The sequence below is a fragment of the Pongo abelii genome, chromosome 11 (genome assembly GCF_028885655.2).
Source record: "Pongo abelii isolate AG06213 chromosome 11, NHGRI_mPonAbe1-v2.0_pri, whole genome shotgun sequence".
Lineage (NCBI taxonomy): Eukaryota > Metazoa > Chordata > Mammalia > Primates > Hominidae > Pongo > Pongo abelii.
This window is the reverse complement of record NC_071996.2, coordinates 1,878,354-1,901,403: the sequence shown is the minus strand read 5'-3', so window position 1 is coordinate 1,901,403 and position 23,050 is coordinate 1,878,354.

Sequence of the window (23,050 nt, the reverse complement as noted above, 5' to 3'; positions counted from 1 at the left end):
CATTCCATTCCATTTCATTTCACATTGCATTCTGTTCCATTCAACATTCATGTCCACATTCCATTCCACATTCCATTCCACATTCCGTTCCATTCCATTCCACATTCCATTCCACATTCCTTTCCATTCTATTCCACATTCCATTCCATGTTCCATTCCACGTTCCATTCAATGATCTATTCCACGTTACATTCTATTCCATTCCACGTCCATTCCACGTACCATTAAATTCAAATCCACGTTCCATTCCACATTCCATTCAATTCAATAACACATTCCATTTCACATTCCATTCCACATTCCATTTCACATTCCATTCCATTCCATTACACATTCGATTTCCCATTCCATTCCACATTCCATTCAATATTCCATTTCACATTCCAATCCATTCCCTTCCAAATTTCATTCCATTCCACGTTCCCTTCCACATTCCATTCCACATTCGAGTCCACGTCCCATTCCATTCCATTCCACGTTCCATTACACATTCCATTCCATTCCATTCCACTTTCCATTCCACATTCCAATCAACATTCCATTCCACATTCCATTCCACTTCCATTCCATTCCATTCCACGTTCCATTCCACGTTGCATTGCACGTTCCTTTCCACATTCCATTCCATTCCATTACATATTCCCTACCATTAATTTCCATTGCTCTCCACACTGCATTCCATTCCATTCCACATTCCATTCCATATTCCACTCAACATTCCATTCCACATTCCATTCCATTGCTTTCCACATTGCATTCCACATTCCATAGGATTAAATTTCACATTCCATTACATTCCTCTCCACATTCCTTTCCTTTACATTCCACATTCCACTTCACACTCTTTTCCACATTCCATTGCATTCCATTCCACGTTCCATTCCACGTTCCATTCACTTCCATTCCGCGTTCCATTCAACGTTCCATTACACATTCCATTCCACATTCCATTCCGTTCCATTACACATTCCTTTCCGCATTTCATTTCACAATCCATTCCACATTCCATTGCACATTCCAACCCCATTCCATTTCATTCCATTCCTCACTCCGTTCCACATTCCATTCCATTCCATTCCACATTCCATTCCATTCCATTCCACATTCCAGCCATTTTATTACATTCCACATTCTATTCCACGTTCCATTAAATTCCATTCCACATTCCATTCAACGTTCCAGTCCATTCCAATCCATGTTCCATTCCACCATCCATTCCACCTTCCATTCCACATTCCATTCCACATTCCATTCCTCATTCCATTCCATTCGATTCCACATTCCATTCCTTTCCGTTCTACATTCCATTCCTCATTTCTTTCCACATTGCAGTCCATTCAATTCCACATTCCATTCCACATTCCATTCAACATTCCATTCCACATTCCGTTCCATAATCCTTTCCACATTCCATTGCATTCCATTCCTCGTTCCATTCAATTCCATTCCTCATTCCATTCCAGTTCACTTCACATTCCATTCTGTTCCATTCCACATTCATTTCCACGTTCCATTCCACATTCCATTAAACATTCCATTCATTCCATTGCACTTTTCATTCCATTACATTCCACATTCCATTCCTTTCCATTCCATTGCATTCCAAATTCCATTCTATTCCATTGCATTCGATTCCACATTCCGTTCCATTCTATTCCATATTTCTTTCCATTCCATTGCACATTCCCTTCCATTCCATTGCAAATTCCTTTCCATTCCATTCCATTGCACATTCCATTCCTTTCCATTCCATTCCCAATTCCATTCCATTCCATTCCATTCCATCCCGCTTTCCATTACACATTGACTCCCATTCCACATTCCATTCCACTCCATTCCATATTCTGTTCCTTTACCTTCCATTCCATTCCAAAGTCCATTACACATTCCTTTCCATTCCACATTCCATTCCATTCCATTCCACATTCCATGCCATTTCATTCCATTCCATTGCACATTTCTTTCCAAATTGCATTCCATTCCATTCCAAATTCCATACCATTCCATTCTACATTGCTTTCCATTCCATTCCACATTCCATTCCATTCCATTCCACCTTACTTTCTGCTGTTTTCCACTATCCACTCTATTCCTTTCCACGTTCCTTTCCATTCTATTCCACATGCCATTTCATTCCACTCCATTCCATTCCACATTCCATTACATTCCATTCCACATTCCATACCATTCCATTCCACATTCCATTCCGTTCCATTCCACATTCCATTCCATTCCATTCCACATTCCATTCCGTTTCTTTTCACATTCCTGTGCATTCCATTCCACATTCGATTTCATTCCATTCAATTCCATTCCTTTCCACATTCCATTGCATTCCATTCCAATCCATTCCTCATTCCATTACACATTGCATTCCATTCCATATTCCACTCCATTCCATTTCATTCCATTCCACATTCCATTCAATTCCATTCCATACCACATTCCATTCCACTCCATTCCACAGTCCATTCCATTCAATTCCATTCCACATTCCATTTCACATTGCATTCCATTCCATTCTACTTTCCATTCCATTCTATTTCACTTTCCATTCCATTCCATTCCATTCCACATTCCATTCCATGGCATTCCGTATTCCATTCTGTTCCAATCCATTCCACATTCAATTACATTCCAATCCAAATTCCATTGCATTCCATTCCACATTCCCCATTCCATTCCACGGTCAATTCAACGTTCCATTCCACTTTCCATTACACGTTCCCTTCCGTTTCATTTTACGTTCCATTCCACTTTGCATAACACATTGAATTCCATTGAATTCTACATTTCCGTCAATTACATTACACATTCCATTCCACTCCATTCGATTCCATTCCACTTTCCATTCTATTGCATTCCACATTACATTCAATTCCATTCCCTTAAACATTCCATTCCTCTTTCCATTCAATTTCACTTTCCGTTCCATTCCATTCCATTCCATTCCACATTCCATTCCATTCCATTCTATTCCATTCCACATTCCATTCCATTCCATTACACGTTCCATTCCATTCCACTCCATTCCATTCCACATTCCATTCCATTCCATTCCACATTCCATTCCATTCCATTCCACGTTCCTTTCCATTCAATTACATTCCATTTCACCTTGCATTCCATTCCATTCCATTCCACATTCCTTTCAAATCTATTCCACATTCCATTCCTTTCCATTCCACATTCCATTCCATTCCTCATTTAATTCCATATTCAAATCCATTCCATTCCACACTCCATTCAATTCCATTCCATTCCACTTTCCATTCCATTTCATTGCATTCCACTTTCACTTCCATTACACTCTACATTCCATTCCGCATTCCTTCACACTTTCCATTCCATTCCTTTCCACATTCCATTCCATTAAATTCCGCGTTCCATTCCACTTTCCATTCCAATCCATTTAACATTCCATTCTAAATTCCATGCCACATTAAATTCATTTCCATTCCACATTCCATTCCACATTTCATTCCATTCCATTCCACATTCAATTCCATTGCATTCCACATTCCATTCCACTTTCCATTCCATTCCATTCCACTTTCAATTCCACGTTCCATTCCACATTCCATTCAACATTCCATTCATCATTCCATTCCATTCCCGTCCACCCTCCATTCGAACACATTCCACCTTCCATTTCACATTCCATTCCTTTGTATTTCATGTTCCATTCCACATTGAATTCCACATTCCATTACACATTCCATTCCACATTCCATTCCACATTGCATTCCACATTCCATTCAACATTCCATTCCATTCCATTCCTCATTCCATTCCACATTACATTCCATTACATTCCACATTGCATTCCATATTCCTTTCCATTCCCTTCCAATTAAAATTCCATTCCATTCCATTCCACATTCCAATCCTCTCCACTTTCCATTCCACGTTCCATTCCACATTCCAGTCATCATTCCATTCCATTCCATTCCACGTCCCATTTGAACACATTCCACCTTCCATTTCACATTCCATTCCATTCCACATTCCAATCCTTTCCGTTTCAGATTGCATTCCACATTAAATACCATTTCATTCCAAATTCCATTCCATATTCCATTCCATTCCATTCCACATTCCATTCAACTATCCATTCCACGTTCTATTAAATTCCATAGCATTCCATTCCACTTTCCATTTCATACCATTCCACATTCCATTCCACGTTCCATTTCACATTCCATTCCTCGTTGCATTTCACCCTCCTTTCCATTCCATTCCATTCCACATTCCATTCTACATTTCATTCCCCTTTCTTTCCATTCCATTCCACATTCCATTCAACGTTCCATTCCACGTTCCATTAAATTCTGTTGCATTACACTCCAAGTTCCATTTCATACCATTCCACATTCCATTCCATATTCCATTTCACATTCCATTCCTCATTCCTTTTCACACTCCATTCCATTCCATTCCATTCCACATTCCATTCTACATTTCATTCCACATTCCATTCCATTCCATTCCACGTTCCATTCCATTCCTTTCCACATTCCATTCCCCTTCGATAGACATTCAATTCCATTCCATTCCATTCCATTCTACATTCCATTCCATTCCATTCCACTTTCCATTTCACTTTCCCTAACACATTCCATTCCATTCCACATTCCATTACATTCCTTTCCACATTCCATTCCCCTTCGATAGACATTCAATTCCATTCCATTCCATTCCATTCCACATTCCATTCCACATTCCTTTCCACATTCCATTCCACATTCCATTCCTTTGCATCCAATATTCCATTGCAAATTGCCTTCCACATTCCTTTGCACGTTCCATTGCATTCCATTCCACATTCCATACCATTCCATTCCACATTCCATTCCACATTCAATTCCATTCCACATTCCATTCCATTCCATTACTCATTCCATTGCACATTCCATTCTACGTTCCTTTCCACTCCATTGCACGCTCCATTACATATTCTATTCCGTTCCATTCCACATTCAATTCCACCTTCCTTTCCATTCCATTCCATATTCCATTCCACATTCCATTCCACATTGCTTTCCACATTCCATTCCGTTCCATTCCACCTACCATTCGACATTCCATTCCACATTACATTCCACATTCCTTTCCACATTCCATTCCATTCCATTCGACATTACATTCCACATTCCATTCCTTTCGATTCCACTTTCCATTCCGTTCCATTCCACGTTCGTTTCCATTGCATTCCCCATTCCATTTTATTCCTTTCAATATTGCATTCTATTCCATTCCACTCCACTTTTCATTCCATTCCATTCCATTCCACATTCCATTCCATTCCATTCAAAGTTGCATTCTATTCCATTGCACATTGCATTCCATTCCATCCCATTCCACATTCCATTCCTTTCCATTCCAGATTCAACTCCATTCCATTCCACATTCCATTCCATTCCATTCCACATTCTATTCCATTCAATTCCATTCCATTCCACAACTATTCTGTTCCATTCCATTCCATTCCACATTCCATTCCAAATTCTTTTCCATTCCATTCCAAATTCCATTTATTTCCATTCCACTTTCCATTCCATTCCATTCCGCATTGTATAGCATTCCATTCCATTCAACATTGCATTCCATTCCACACCATTGCACATTCCATTCGATTCCATTCCACATTCAATTTCATTACATTCCACGTTGCATTCCATTCCATTCCATTCCACATTCCATTCGAAATTCATTTCCATTCCATTCCACATTCCTTTCCACATTTCTTTCCATTCCATTCCACATTCCATTCCACATTCCCTTCCATTCCATTCCACATTCCATTCCACGTTCCAAAATCCATTCTATTCCACATTCCATTCCATTATATTCCATTCCACAATCCGTTCCATTCCGTTTCATTCCATTCCACATTCCATTCCACGTTCCAATCCATTCCACAACACATTCAATTCCATTCCCTTTCACAATCCATTCCATTCGATTAAACTTTCCATTCCATTCCATACTACATTCAATTCCATTACATTCCAAATTCAATTCCACCCCATTACTTTCCATATCCCATTCCATTCCGTTCCACATTACTTTCTATTCCATTCCATTCCATTCTACATTCCATTCCACTTTCCATTCCATTCCATTCCACATTGTATTCCATTCCATTGCACATTCCATTGTATTCAATTCCACATTGCTTTCCATTCCATTCCTTTACACATTGCATTTAATTCAATACCACATTCCATTCCTTTCCACAGTCCATTCTCTTCCATTTCATTAAATTCCAAACTCTATTCCATATTGCATTCCATTCCAATCCACATTCCATTACATTCCATTACGCATTCCATTCCATTCCATTCCATTCCATTCCATTCCATTCCATTCCATTTCATTCCATTTCATTCCATTCCCTTCTACGTTCCATTCCACGTTTCATACCAAGTTCCATTCCATTCCATACCACGTTCCGTTAGGTGTTCCATCCCACGCTCCATTACAAGACACTTTCCATTGAATTCCACATTCCATTCCATTCCGTTCCACATTCCATGCTATTCCATTTCTCATTCCATTCTATTCCATTCCACCTTCCATTGCATTCCATTACATTCCATTCCATTCCATAATCCGTTCCACATTCCATTCAATTCCACTGCACATTCCATTCCATTCCACATTCCATTTCGCCTTCCATTCCATTCCATTCGACATTCCATACCATTCCATTCCACATTCCATTTCATTCCATTCCACATTCCATTCCATTCCATTCCACATTCCATTCCATTCCATTCCATTCCACTTTGCTTTGCATTGCATTCCACATTCCATTCCATTCCACATTCCATTCCAATCCATTCCTTATTCCATTCCACATTCCATTCCATTCCATCCCACATTCCGTTCTATTCCATTGCATTCCATTTCAAATTCCATTCCACCTTCCATTCCAATGTATTCCACAATCCATTCCACATTCCCTTCCATTCCATTCCAATCCATTCCACAATCCATTTCACATTCCGTTCAATTCCATTCCATATTCCATTCCATTCCATTCCGTTCCATTCCATTACATTTCATTTCACATTGCATTCCATTCCATTCCATATTCCATTCCATTCCACATTCCATTGCATTCCATAGCATTCCATTCCAAATTCCATTGCACATTCCATTCCATTCCACTCCACATTGTATTCCAATCCATTCCACATTCCATTCCATCCCATTCCAATCTACCTTCCAATTCACGTTCCATACCACGTTCCACTCCACTCCATTCCACGGGCCATTCAACGTTTCCTTCCACATTCCATTCCAGGATCCTTTCCATTGAATTCCACATTCCATTCCATTGCGTTCCACATTCTATTCCATTCCATTCCACATTCCATTCGATTCCATTCCATTCCATATTCCATTCCATTCCATTGCACATTCCATTCCATTCAGTTCCATCTTCCATTCCATTCCATTCCATTCCATATTCCATTCCACATTCCATTTCATTCCACTCCACATTCCAATCCATTCCACATTCCATTCCACCTTCCATTCCATTCCATTCCACATTCCATTCCATTCCATTCCACCTTCCATTGCATCACATTCCTTATTCCATTACATCCCACATTCAATTACATATCTTTCTATTCCATTACAAATTCCATTCCATTCCTTTCAACATTACATACCATTCCACATTCCTTTGCATTCCATTCCATTCCATTCCAATTTCCATTCCATTCCATTCCATTCCATTCCACATACCATTCCACATTCCTTTCCTTAACATTCCACATTCCATTCAACTTTATATTCCATTTAATTACACACTTCATTCAACATTTCATTCCATTTCATTCCACATTGCATTCCATTCTATTGTATTCCATTTCATTCATTTCCACATTCCATTCCATTCCAATCTGCATTCCATTGCGTTCCATTCCACATTCCATTCTATTCCATTCCACATTCCATTCCATTCCATTTCACTTTTCCTTCCACTTTCCATTCAAATCCATTCCAAAATCCGTTCAACCTTCCACTCAATTCCATTCCATATTCCATTCCATTCCGTTCCACGTTCCATTCCATTCCTTTCTATTCCATTCCAATCCATATTCGATAACACATTGTATTCCAATCTAGTCCACCTTCGATTCCATGTTCCATTCCATTCCGTTCCCCATTCGATTCCACTCCATTCCACATTGCATTCCATTCCATACCAAATTCCATTGCTTTAATTCCACACTCCATTCCATTCCATGCCTCATTCCAATCCATTCCATTCCATATTCCATTACATTCCATGCCACAATCCATTCCTTTCCATTCCACATTCCATTACATTCCATTCCACATTCCATTCCATTCAACATTCCATTACCTTACATTCAACATTTCATTCCATTCCATTCCACATTCCATTCCACTCCATACCAAATTTCATTGCATTCCACATTACGTTCCATTCCATCCATTGCACATTTCATTCCAGTTTCCATTCCATTCCACATTCCATTTCATTAAACATTCCATTCCATTCCATTCCATTCCACGTTCCATTCCATTTCACATTTCACTCAATTTCATTCCACTTTCCATTCCATTCCATTCCACATCCCCTTCCTTTCCACTTCATTCCGTTACACATTCCATTCCACTTTCCATTCAATCTCACATTCCATTCCATTCCATTCCACATTCCATTCCATTCCATTCTACTTTCCATCCCATTACATTACATTCCATTCCACACTGCATTCCATTCCATTACATTCCATTCCACATTCTCTTCAATTCTATTCTGCATTCCATTAGATTCCATTTCGCGTTTCATTCCTTTCCATTCTATTTGATTCCACATTCCATTCCATTCCATTCCATTCCACATTCTGTTCCATTCCATTCCACATTTCATTCCATTGCATTCCACATTCCATTCCATTCCATTCCACATTCCATTCCATTGCACATTTCATTCCATTCCACATTCCATTCCATTCCATTCCATTCCCGATTACATTTCATTCCATTCCATTCCATTCCACATTCCATTCCACATTGCATTCCATTCCACATTCCTTTCCATTCTGTTCCACATTCCACTCCATTACATTCCACTCCTTTCCACATTCCATTACACATTCCTGTTCATTCTACTTTCCATTCAATTCCATTACACAATCCATTCAATTTGATTCCATTCCATTGCACATTCCTTTCCACATTCCATTAGTTTCCATTACACTTTCCATAGCATTCCCATCCATATTTCATTCCATTCCATTCCATTGCATTCCATATTACTTTCCACTTCATTACACATTCCACTCCATTCCTTTCCACGTTCCTTTCCATTCCATTGCATGTTCCATTCCATTCCATTCCATTTCTTTCCATTCCATATTCGAATATATTATATTCCACATTCCATACCATTCCATTCCACATTCAATTCCATTCCGTTCCACATTACATTCCATTCCATTCCACATTCCTTTCCATCACTTTCCACATTCCTGTCCATTCCATTCCACATTCCATTCCATTCCATTCCATTCCTTTCCACATTCCATTCCATTCCATTGCATTGCATTCCACAATCCATTACAGATTCCATTCCGTTCCACATTTCATTCCATTCCACTTCATTCCATTCCTCATTCCATTCCATTCCATTCCAATCCATTCCACATTCTGTTTCATTCCATTCCACTTTACATTCCATTGCATTCCACATTCCATTCCTTTCTATTCCATTCTACATTCCATTCCATTCGACATTCCATTCCATTCCATTCCCGATTCCATTCCAATCCATTCCATTCCATTCTTCTTTCCAATACACATTGCTTTCCATTACGCATTCCTTGCCATTCAATTCCACATTCCATTCCATTACATTCCACTCCTTTCCACATTCCATTACACACTTGTTTTCATTCCACATTCCATTCCCTTCCATTCCACATTCCGTTCCATTTCATTCCGTTCAATTGCACATTCCTTTATACATTCCATTGCATTCCATTCCACATTCCACACCATTCCATTCCACATTCCATTCCATTTCATTCCACATTCCATTCCATTGCATTCCACATTCCATTCCATTCCCTTCCACATTCCACTCCATTCCTTTCCACGTTCCATTCCATTCCATTCCACTTTCCGTTCCATTCCATTCCACATTCCATTCAATTGCATTCCACATTCAATTCCATTCCATTTCGTTCCACATTCTATTCCATTCGACATTCCATTCCTTTCCATTCCATTCCCGATTCCTTTCCAATCCATTCCATTCCATTCCGCTTTCCATTACACTTTGCTTTCCATTACACATTCCTTTCCATTCAATTCCACATTCCATTTTCTTACATTCCACACATTTCCACAATACTTTACACATTTCTTTTCATTCCACATTCCATTCCATTACATTCCACATTCCATTCCATTTCTTTCCATTCCATTGCACATTCCACACCATTCCATTCCACATTCCATCCCATTTCATTCCACATTCCATTCCATTGCATTGCACATTACTTTCCATTCCATTCCACATCCTGCTCCATTCCTTTCCACATTCCTTTCAATTCCATTCCACTTTCCATTCCATTCCATTCTATTCCACATTACATTTCATTACCTTCCACATTCCAAACCATTCCATTCCACATTCCATTCCATTCCATTCCACATTCCATTACGTTGCTTTCCACATTCCTGTCCATTCCATTCCACATTCCATTTCATTCCATTCCATTCCATTCCTTTCCACATTCCGTTCGATTACATTCCATTCCACATTCCTTTCCATTCCACTTCATTCCACTCCACATTCTGTTCCATTCCATTCCACATTCCTTTCCTTTCGTTTGCACAGTCCATTCCATTCCGTTGCAACATCCATTGAATTCCATTTCACATTCCGTTCCATTCCATTTCTCCTTCCATTCCATTCCGTTCTAGTCTATTCCACATTCCATTCCATTCCATTCCACATTCCATTCAGTTACATTCCTCATGGTATTCCATTCCATTCCATTCCATTCCATTCCACATTGTATTCCATTCCATTCCACTCCATTCCTCATTGCATTCCATTCCATTCCATTCCATTCCATTCCACATTCCATTCCATTCTATTCCATTCCATCTTCCATTCCATTCCAATCCACATTGAATTTCATTCCATTCCATGTTCCATTCCACGTTCCATTCAACTTTCTATTCCACGTTTCATTCCACGTGCCACTACACGTTATATTCCATTCCATTCCACGTTCCATACCACATTCCATTCCACGTACCATTCCACTTTTCATTCCACGTTTCATTCCACATTGCATTCCACATTGCATTCCACATTCCATTCTAATGCATTCCATATTCCTTTCCATTCCATTCCACTTTCCATTCCACGTTCCTTTCCATGTTCCCTTCAATGTTCCATTCCAAGTTCCTTTCCATTCAATTCCACATTCCATTCCACATTGCATTCCTTTGAATTCCACATTCCATTCCATTCCATTCCGCATTCTATTCCACATTCCATTCCAGATTTTATTCCATGTTCCATTCCAGATTTCATTCCACATTCCATTCCATTACATTCCACATTCCATTCCATTACTTTCCAAATTCCATTCCAAATTCCATTCTATTCCATTCTGCATTCCATTCCACAGTCCATTCTACTTTCCATTCCACGTTCCATACTTTTTCTTTCCATGTTCCATTCCACATTCCATTCCCTTCCATTCCAATTTCCATTCCATATTCCATTGCACATTCCTTTCCACATTACATTCCGTTCCATTTCTCATTCCTTTCAAAATTCCATTCCATTCCTTTCCATATTCAATTCCATTACACTTCACATTTCATTCCACATTTCCTTGCATTCCATTGCAGATTCTATTCCAAGTTCCATTCCATTCAATTCCACGTTCCATTCCACGTTTCATTCCACATTCCATTCCACAATCCATTCCGTTCCATTCCACATTCAATTCCATATTCCATTCGACATTCCAATCCATTGTATTCCACATTCCATTCCATTGCATTCCACATTCCATTCCTTTCCATTCCATTCCATATTCCATTCCATTCGACATTCCATTCCGTTCCATTCCATTCCCGATTCCATTCCTATCCATTCCATTCCATTCTTCTTTCCAATACACATTGCTTTCCATTACGCATTCCTTGCCATTCAATTCCACTTTCCATTCCATTACATTCCACTCCTTTCCACATTCCATTACACACTTGTTTTCATTCCACATTCCATTGTATTCCATTGCACATTCCATTCCATTTCATTCCATTCGATTGCACATTCCTTTGTACATTCCATTGCATTCCATTCCACATTCCACACCATTCCATTCCACATTCCATTCCATTTCATTCCACATTCCATTCCATTGCATTCCACATTACATTCCATTCCATTCCACATTCCACTCCATTCCTTTCCACGTTCCATTCCATTCCATTCCACTTTCCGTTCCATTGCATTCCACATTCAATTTCATTTCATTTCATTCCACATTCTATTCCATTCGACATTCCATTCTTTTCCATTCCATTCCCGATTCCATTCCAATCCATTCCATTCCATTCCAATTTCCATTACACATTGCTTTCCATTACACATTCCTTTCCATTCAATTCCACGTTCCATTTTCTTACATTCCACTCCTTTCCAGAATACTTTACACATTTATTTTCATTCCACATTCCATTCCATTACATTCCACATTCCATTCCATTTCTTTCCATTCCATTGCACATTCCACACCATTCCATTCCACATTCCATTCCATTTCATTCCACATTCCATTCCGTTGCATTGCACATTCCTTTCCATTCCATTCCACATTCAGCTCCATTCCTTTCCACGTTCCTTTCAATTCCATTCCACTTTCCATTCCACTCCATTCGATTCCACATTACATTACATTACATTACACATTCCATACCATTCCATTCCACATTCCATTCCATTCCATTCCACATTCCATTACGTTGCTTTCCACATTCCTGTCCATTCCATTCCGCATTCCATTTCATTCTATTCCATTCCATTCCTTTCCACATTCCGTTCGATTCCATTCCATTCCACATTCCATTCCATTCCACTTTATTCCATTCCACAGTCTGTTCCATTCCATTCCACATTTCTTTCCTTTCGATTGCACAATCCATTCCATTCCGTTGCAACATCCATTGAATTCCATTTCACATTCCGTTCCATTCCATTTCTCCTTCCATTCCATTCCATTCTAGTCTATTCCACGTTCCATTCCATTCCATTCCACATTCCATTCAATTACATTCCTCATGGTATTCCATTCCATTCCATTCCATTCCATTCCACCTTGTATTCCATTCCATTGCACTCCATTCCTCATTGCATTCCATTCCATTCCATTCCATTCCACAGTCCATTGCATTCTATTCCATTCCATCTTCCATTCCATTCCAATCCACATTGAATTTCATTCCATTCCATGTTCCATTCCACGTTCCATTCAACTTTCTATTCCACGTTTTATTCCACGTGCCACTACACATTATATTCCATTCCATTCCACGTTCCATACCACATTCCATTCCACGTACCATTCCACTTTTCATTCCACGTTTCATTCCACATTGCATTCCACATTGCATTCCACATTCCATTCCATTGCATTCCATATTCCACTCCATTCCATTCCATTTCCATTCCACGTTCCTTTCCACGTTCCCTTCAACATTCCATTCCAAGTTCCTTTCCATTCAATTCCACATTGCATTCCACATTGCATTCCTTTGAATTCCACATTCCATTCCGTTCCATTCCACATTCCATTCCACATTCCATTCCAGATTTTATTCCACGTTCCATTCCAGATTTCATTCCACATTCCATTCCATTACATTCCACATTCCATTCCATTACTTTCCAAATTCCATTCCAAATTCCATTCCATTCCATTCTGCATTCCATTCCACAGTCCATTCTACTTTCCATTCCACGTTCCATACTTTTTCTTTCCATGTTCCATTCCACATTCCATTCCATTCCATTCCAATTTCCATTCCATATTCCATTGCACATTCCTTTCCACATTACATTCTGTTCCATTCCTCATTCCTTTCAAAATTCCATTCCATTCCTTTCCACATTCAATTCCATTACACTTCACATTTCATTCCACATTTCCTTGCATTCCATTCCACATTCTATTCCAAGTTCCATTCCATTCTATTCCACATTTCATACCACATTCCAATAGATTGCATTCCACATTCCATTCCACATTCCATTCCACTTTCCATTCCTTGTTGCATTCCGTGCTCCATTCCTCCTTCCATTGCATTCTATTCCATGTTCCATTCCATTCCATTCCACGTTTCATTTCTTTCTGTTCCGCATTCCATTCCACATTCAATTTCACAATCGTTTCCATTACATTCCATTCCATTACATTCCACTTTCCATTCCATTCCATACCACATTCCATTCCATTCCATTGCACATGACTTTCAACATGCCATTCCTCATTCCATTCCTTTCCATTCTATTCCAGATTCCATTCCGTTCCATTGCAAAATGCATTCCACATTACACTCCAGGTTCCATTCTACTGCTTTCCACATTCCAATCCATTTAATTCCTCATTCCATTCCATTAAATTCCACATTCCATTCCATAACATTCCATTACCTTTAATTCCACATTCCATTCCTTTCCATTCTACTCCAGATTCCATTCCATTCCATTAAATTCCACATTCCATTCCATTCCATTTTATTCCACATTCCATTCCATTCCTTTCCATTCCATTCCATTCCACATTCCATTCAAATGCATTCCGAATTAAATTCCATTCCATTCCATTCCACATTCCACTCCATTCAATTCCATTCCACATTCCTTTCCATTACTTTCCACATTCCATTCCGTTGCAATCCACATTCCATTCCACGTTCCATTCCACGTTGTGTTCCATGTTCCATTCCACGTCCCATTTCACATTCAATTCCTTTCCAATGCTCATTCCATTCCATTGCATTCCACATTCCATTCCATTCTATTCCACATTCCATTCCACGTTCCATTCCATTACATTCCACGTTCCATTCCACATTCCATTCCACATTCCATTCCACATTCCAATGCATTATATTCCACAATCCATTCCATTCAATTTCGTTTTCCATTCCATATTCCATTCCACAATCCTTTCTGCATTCCATTTCACGTTCCATTCCATGATCCATTCCACATTCAATTCCACGATACATTGCAAGTTCCATTCCACATTCTATCCCATTCCATTCCATTCCATTCCACATTCCTTTCCACGTTCCATTCTACGTTCCGTTCCACATTCCATTCCATTCCATTCCATTCCATTCCACGTTCCATTCCATTCCATTCCACTTTCCATTCCATTCCATTCCACATTCCACTCCACATTCCATATCACAAACCATTCCATTTCATTCCACATTCCATTGCATTCCATTCAACTTTCCATTCCACTTTCCATTCCATTAATTTCAACGTTCCATTCCTTTCCACATTCCATTCCACATTTCATTCCACGTTCCATTCCATTCCATTCCACGTACCATTCCACATTCAATTCCATCTTCCACTCCATTCCATTCCACGTTCCATTCCACATTCCATTGCCTTTCATTTCAATTTCCCTTCCACATTCCTTACCACATTCCATTCGTTTTTACATTGCGATCCATTGCACATTCCATTCCATACTCCACTCGGAATTCCATTCCACATTCCATTCCACATTCCATTCGACATTACATTCCACAACCCATTCCATTCCATTCCACATTCCATTCCGCATTCCATTACACATTCCATTACACATTCCATTTCATTCCACATTCCATTCCACATTCCATTCCAACGTCCATTCCATTCCATTCCTCATTTCAGTCCACTTTCCTTTCCATTACTTTCCACTTTCATTTCCATATTTCATTCCACCCTCCATTCCACGTTGCATTCCTTTCCATTCCACATTCCTTTCCACATTCCATTCCACATTCCATTCCATTACATTCCACATTCCGTTGCACATTCCATTCAAAATTCAATTCTGCATTCCATTCCATTCGTTTCCACATTCCATTCCTTTCCATTCGTTTCCACGTTCCATTCCGCATTCCCCTCCATTCCATTCCACATTCCATTAAGCATTCCATTCCACATTCCATTCCATTCCATTCCACATTCAATTACACCTTGCATTCTATTTTATATCACGTTCCATTCCACGATTCATTCCACATTCCATTCCACATTCCATTCCACATTCCATTTCACATTCCATTCCTCATTCCATTTGGTATTCCATTCCATTCCATTTCACATTCCATTCCACATTCCATTCCATTCCATTCCACATTCCATTCCACATTGCATGCCACATTCCATTCCATTCCATTTCATATTCCTTTCCACTTTCCATTCCATTGCATTCTGCATCCCATTCCATTCCATTCGATTCCATTCTACATTCCACCACATTCAATACCATTCCATATTTCATTCCATTCCATTCTATATTCCATTCCATTGCATTCCACGTTCCATTCCACATTCCATTCCACATTCCATTCCATCCCATTCCATTGCATTCCATGTTCCATTCAACATTCCATTCCATTCCATTCCACATTCCATTCTATTCCATTCCACATTCCATTCCACATTCCATTCCATTCCACACTCGATTCCATTCCATTCCACATTCCATTCCACATTCCTTTGCACATTCCATTCCATTGTATTCCACTTTCCATTCCACGTTCCATTTGATTCCACTTTGCCTTCTATTATGTTCCATTTCATTCCACATTCCATTCCAGGTACTATTCCACTCCATTGCATGTTCCATTCCATTCCACTTTCCATTCCATTGCATTCCACGTTGCATTCTGTTCCATTCCACGTTCCATTCCATTGCATTCCACGTTCCATTCCATTCCACTTTCCAATCAACTTCATTCCATGATCCATTCCACGTTCCATTCTTCATTCCATTCCACGATCCATTCCAAGTTCCAATCCATTCCAATCCACGTTTCATTACTCACTACATTCCACATTCCATTCCATTCCATTCCACATTTCATTCCACATTCCATTCCACATTCCACACCCTTCCATTCCACATTCCATTCCATTCCACACTCCATTCCACATTCCATTCCACATTCCATTCCATTACATTGCACTCCATTCCATTGTATTCCATATTTCATTACAGCTTCCATTCCATGTTCCGTTCCACATTCCATTCTATTCCACATTCCATTCCACATCTCATTCCGTTCCATTCCAATTTCCATTCCTTTCCATTCCATTTCACATTCCATTCCACATTCGATTCCAATACACATTCAATTCCACATTCCGTCACCTTCCATTCCTTTCCAGTCCACATTCCAATCCATTCCATTCCATTCCATATAAAATTCAATTCCATTCCACATTCCTTTCCATTCCATTTCAAACTCCATTCCACATCTCATTCCATTCCATTCCACATTCCTTTCTATTCCATTCCCTTCCATTCCACATTCCTTTCCACATTCCATTCTGCATTAAATTCTTTTCCATTCCACATTCCATTCCATTTCTTTCCATGTTCCATTCCACATTCCATTCCATTCCATTCCTCATTCCATTCCATATTCCATTCCATTCCATTCCACTTTACATTGCATTACATTCCCTTCCATTCCACATTCTTTTCTATTCCTTTTTAAATTCCATTCCATTCCATATTCCATTCCAATCCACATTCCATTCCTTTCCATTCCATTCCACATTCCAATCCATTCAACGTTCCAATCCATTCATTTCCACATTCCATTCCATTCCATTCCATATTCCTTTATATTCCTTTTCTCATTCTATTACATTCCATTCCACGTTGCATTCCCTTCCATTCAAAGTGGCATTCCATGTTCCTTTTCTCGTTCTATTCCTCTTTCCATTCCACGTTCCATTCCATTCCATTCCGTGCCACATTCCAGTCCATTCAATTTCACGTTCCATTCAATTCCATTCCCGTTCCATTCCATTGCATTCCACGTTCCATTCCATTCCACTTTCCAATCAACTCCATTCCATGATCCATTCCACGTTCCATTCCATACCATTCCACGTTCCATTCCACATTACATTCCACTCCGCAGTCCATTCCATTCCATTCCCTTCCATTTCACATTCCATTCCATTCCATTACACATTCCGTTCCACATTCCATTTCATTCCATTCCACATTCCATTCCATTCCATTTCAAATTCCATTTCATTCCACATTGTATTCCATACCATTACATTCCACATTCCATTCCATTCCATTCCATTCCATTCCACGTTCCATTCCATTCCATTCCTTTCTACATTCCATTCCATTCCTATCCACATTACGTTCCATTCTATTCCATTCCATTCCACGTTCTATTCCATTCCATTCCATTCCATTCCGCATTCCATTCCATTACATTACACATTGCATTCCATTCCAATCCATATTCGATTCCATTCCATTCCACACTCCATTCCATTCCATTTCAAATTCCATCCCAATCCATTCCACATTCCATTCGTTTCCATTTCAAATTCCACTTCATATTCCATTCCATTCCGTTCCACCTTCCATTCCACGTTCCATTCCAAATTCCATTCCGTTCCATTGCATTCCACTCCACATTACATTGCATTGCATTCCACATTCCAATACACTTTCCTTTCCCTCCCAGATTCCGTTCCATTGCATTCCACATTCCGCTCCATTCCGTTCCACGTTGCATTCCACATTCCATTCCATTCCATTCCCTATTCCATTCCACATTCCATTCCATTCCACTCCCTATTCCATTCCACATTCCATTGCTTTCAATTCCATTCCACATTCCAATCCATTCTATTCCACCTTCCATTCCACATTCCATACCACATTCCATTTCATTCTATTCCACATTCCTTTCCACAATCCATTCCACGTTCCATTACACATTCCTTCCCATTCCATTACACATTCCATTCCATTCCATTCCACATTCCATTCCACGTTCCATTGCATTCCATTCCACATTCTATTCCGCATTCCATTCCATTCCACTTTCCGTCCTATTCCATTCCACGTTCCATTCCACACTGCTTTCCATTCCATTCGATATTCCATTGTATTCCATTCCACGTTCCATTCGACATTGCATTGCACATTCCTTTCCATTCCATTCCACATTCTGTTCCATTCCATTGCACATTGCGTTCCATTCCATTCCACGTTCCATTCTACATTCCATTCCACATTCATTTCAATTCCATTCCACGTTCCCTTCCATTCAATTCCACCTTTCATTCCATTCCATTCCATTACAGTTTCCATTCCTTTCCATTCCTTTCCATTCCACGTTCCATTCCACCTTCTGTTCCATTCCATTCCACGTTCCATTCCATTCCATTCCAATGCACAATCCATCCCACATTTCATTCCACATTCCATTCCATTCCATTCGACATTCCATTCCATTCTTTTCCGCAGTCCATTCCACGTACCATTTCATTCCATTCCACGTTCCATTACACGTTCCATTCCACATTCAATTCCACATTCCATTCCATTCCATTCTACATTCCATTCCACCTTGCATTTTACCTTTCGTTCCATTCAATTCCATTCCACATTCCATTCCTTTCCATTCCATTCCACATTGCATTCCATCCCCCATTCAATTCCACATCCCATTCCACATTCCATTCCATTCCATTTCACATTCAATTCTATATTCCATTCCATTGCATTCCTCATTCGATTCTACATTCCGTTCCATTCCATTTCATTCCACATTCCATTCCACATTCCATTCCATTCCATTCCACGTTCCCTTCCACTTTTCATTCCATTCCATTCCACATTCCATTCCATTGCATTCCACTTTCCATTTCAGTACATTCCACGTTCTATTCCACGTTCCATTCCATCTTCCATTCCTTTTTTTCCTATTCTACATTTTTCCATTTTTTTCCATTCTACATTTCATTCCATTCCATTACAAATTCCATTCCACATTCCATTCCATTGCATTCCACATTCCATTCTGCATTCCATTCCTTTCCATTCAACTTTCCATTCCACATTCCATTCCATTACATTGAATTCCATATTACACTGGACATTCCATTCTTTTCCATTGCAGTCCACATTGCACTCCATTGCATTACAATCCACATTCCGTTCCATTCCATTCCACATTCCCTTCCATTCTATATTCCATTCCACATTCCATTCCATTCCATTTCACATTCCATTCCATTCCATGGCATTATATTAAATTCCATTCCATTTCACATTCCATTCCATTAAATGGCATTATATTCCATTCCATTCCATTTCACATTCCATTCCATTCCATGGCATTCTATTCCATTCCATTCCATTTCACATTCCATTCCACATTCCATTCGAACTTCTATTCCACATTCCATTCTACATTCCATTCCATTCCAAATTCCATTCAATTCAATTCTGCATTCCATTCTACATTCCATTCCTTTCCGTTCCACAATGAATTCAACGTTCCATTTCACTTTTCTTTCCTCATTCGATTCCATTCTATTCCGAATTCCAATCTTTATTCCATTCTATTCCATTGCACATTCCATTCTACTTTCCATAGCATTCCATTCCGTATTCCATTCCTTTCGATTCCATTCCAAATTCCATTCCATTCCATTACATTGCATTTCAAATTCCATTCTATTCTACTTTCCATTCTACATTCCATTCCATTCCCCATTCCATTCTACATTCCATTCTGCATTCCATTCCATTCCATTCCATTAAACTTTCTTTTCTACTTTCCATTCCATTCCATTCCACTTACCTTTCCACATGCCATTCCATTCCGTTCCACATTCCGTTCCATTTCAAATTTCATTCTACATTCCATTACATTCCCTTCCACATTCCATTCCACATTCCATTCCATTGCATTCTATTCCATTCCACATTCCAATCCATTCCATTCCACGTTCCATTCCAAGTTCCATTCCACGTTCCCTTCCATTCCATTCTATTCCACATTCAATTCCATTCCATTCCACATTCCATTCCACATTCCATTCCATTCCTTTCCGTTCCTCATTCTATTCCATTCCATTCCAAGTTCCATTCAACGTTCCTTTGCATTCCAATCCATATTCCATTCCACATTCCATTCCAATTTCCATTTTATTCCATTCCCTTCCACATTCCATTCCATTACACGTTCCATTCCAAATTCCACTCCATTCCATTCCACATTCTATTGCATTCCACATTCCATTCCATTCCATTCCATTCATTATTCAATTCCATTCCATTCCACTTTCCATTCCGTTCCATTCCACATTCCATTCCGTTCCATTCCACTTTCCATTCCACGTTCCATTCCACGTTCCTTTCCACATTCCATACTACATTACATACAATTTCATTCCATTGCATTCCTCATTCCTTTCCACATTTCTTTAAATTCCATTCAATTCCACATCCCATTCCATTCCACATTCCATTACACATTCCCTTATACATTCCATTACACATTCTATTGCACATTCCATTCCAAATTGCATGCCATTCCATTGCATTCCACATTCCATTCCATTCCAATCCATTCTACATTCCATTCTATTCCATTCAATTCCACGTCCCATTCCACGTTCCATTCCTTGCCATTCCACGTTCCACTCCATTCCATTGCACATTCCATGCCATTCCATTCCATTCCAGTAAAAATTCCAATCCATTCCATTCAATTCCACATTCCATTTCACTTTCCATTCCACATTCTGTTCCATCGCATTCCGCATTCCATTCCATTTCATTCCACATTCCATTCCATTCCACAATCCATTGCATTCCATTCCAATCCACGTTCCATTCCACATTGCATTCCAAGCCATTCCACATTCCATTCCTTTCCATTACACATACCATTCCATTCCATTCCATTCCAGTCTACATTCCATTCCGTTCCATTCAACATTACATTCCATTGAATTCCACCTTCCATTCCAACCCTTTCCACTTTCAACTCCTTTCCATTCCACATTCCATTACACTTTCCATTCCATTACATTCCACATTTCATTCCATTCCAATCTATCCCATTCCATTACATTCCACTTCCCATTCCAATCCATTGCACATTCCATTCCCTTCCATTCCATTCCACATTCCATTAAATTCCATTCCACCTTCCATTCCAACCCATTCCAAATTCTATGCCACTTTCCATTCTATTCCATTTCAACTACCATTCCACATTCCATTCTATTCCATTCCCCTTTCCTTTCCATTCCAATCCATTCTATTCTATTCCATACCATCCATTCCACTTCACTTCACATTCCAAGCATTCCATTCCATACGGTTTTCCATTCCACATTCCCTTCCATTCCACTTCAAATTCCATTCCATTTCATTCTATTCCATTCCATAACATTCCACACTCCATTGCATATTCCATTCCATTCCATTCCACATTCCATTCAATTACATTCCGCATTCCATTCCATTTCATTCTATATTCCTTTCTATTCCATTACATTCCATTGCATTCCATTCCATTCCACATTCCATTCCATACCATTCAATTCCACATTCAGTTCCATTGCATTGCATTCCAGAATCGATGCCATTCAATTCAAAATTCCATTCTAATCCATTCCGGATTCCATTGCACATTCCATTCCATTCCAGTCCACATTCAATTACATTCCATTCCACATTCAAATCCATTCCATTCCAAATTCCTTTCCATTCCATTCCATTTCATTCTGCATTCCAGGCCATTCCATTCCACATTCCATTCCACCTTCCATTTCACATTCCATTCCATTCCAGTACAAAATCCTTTCCATTCCATTTGACTTTCCAATCCGTTTCATCTGATTCCATGCAACATTCCATTCCACATTCCATTCCCCATTTCATTACACATT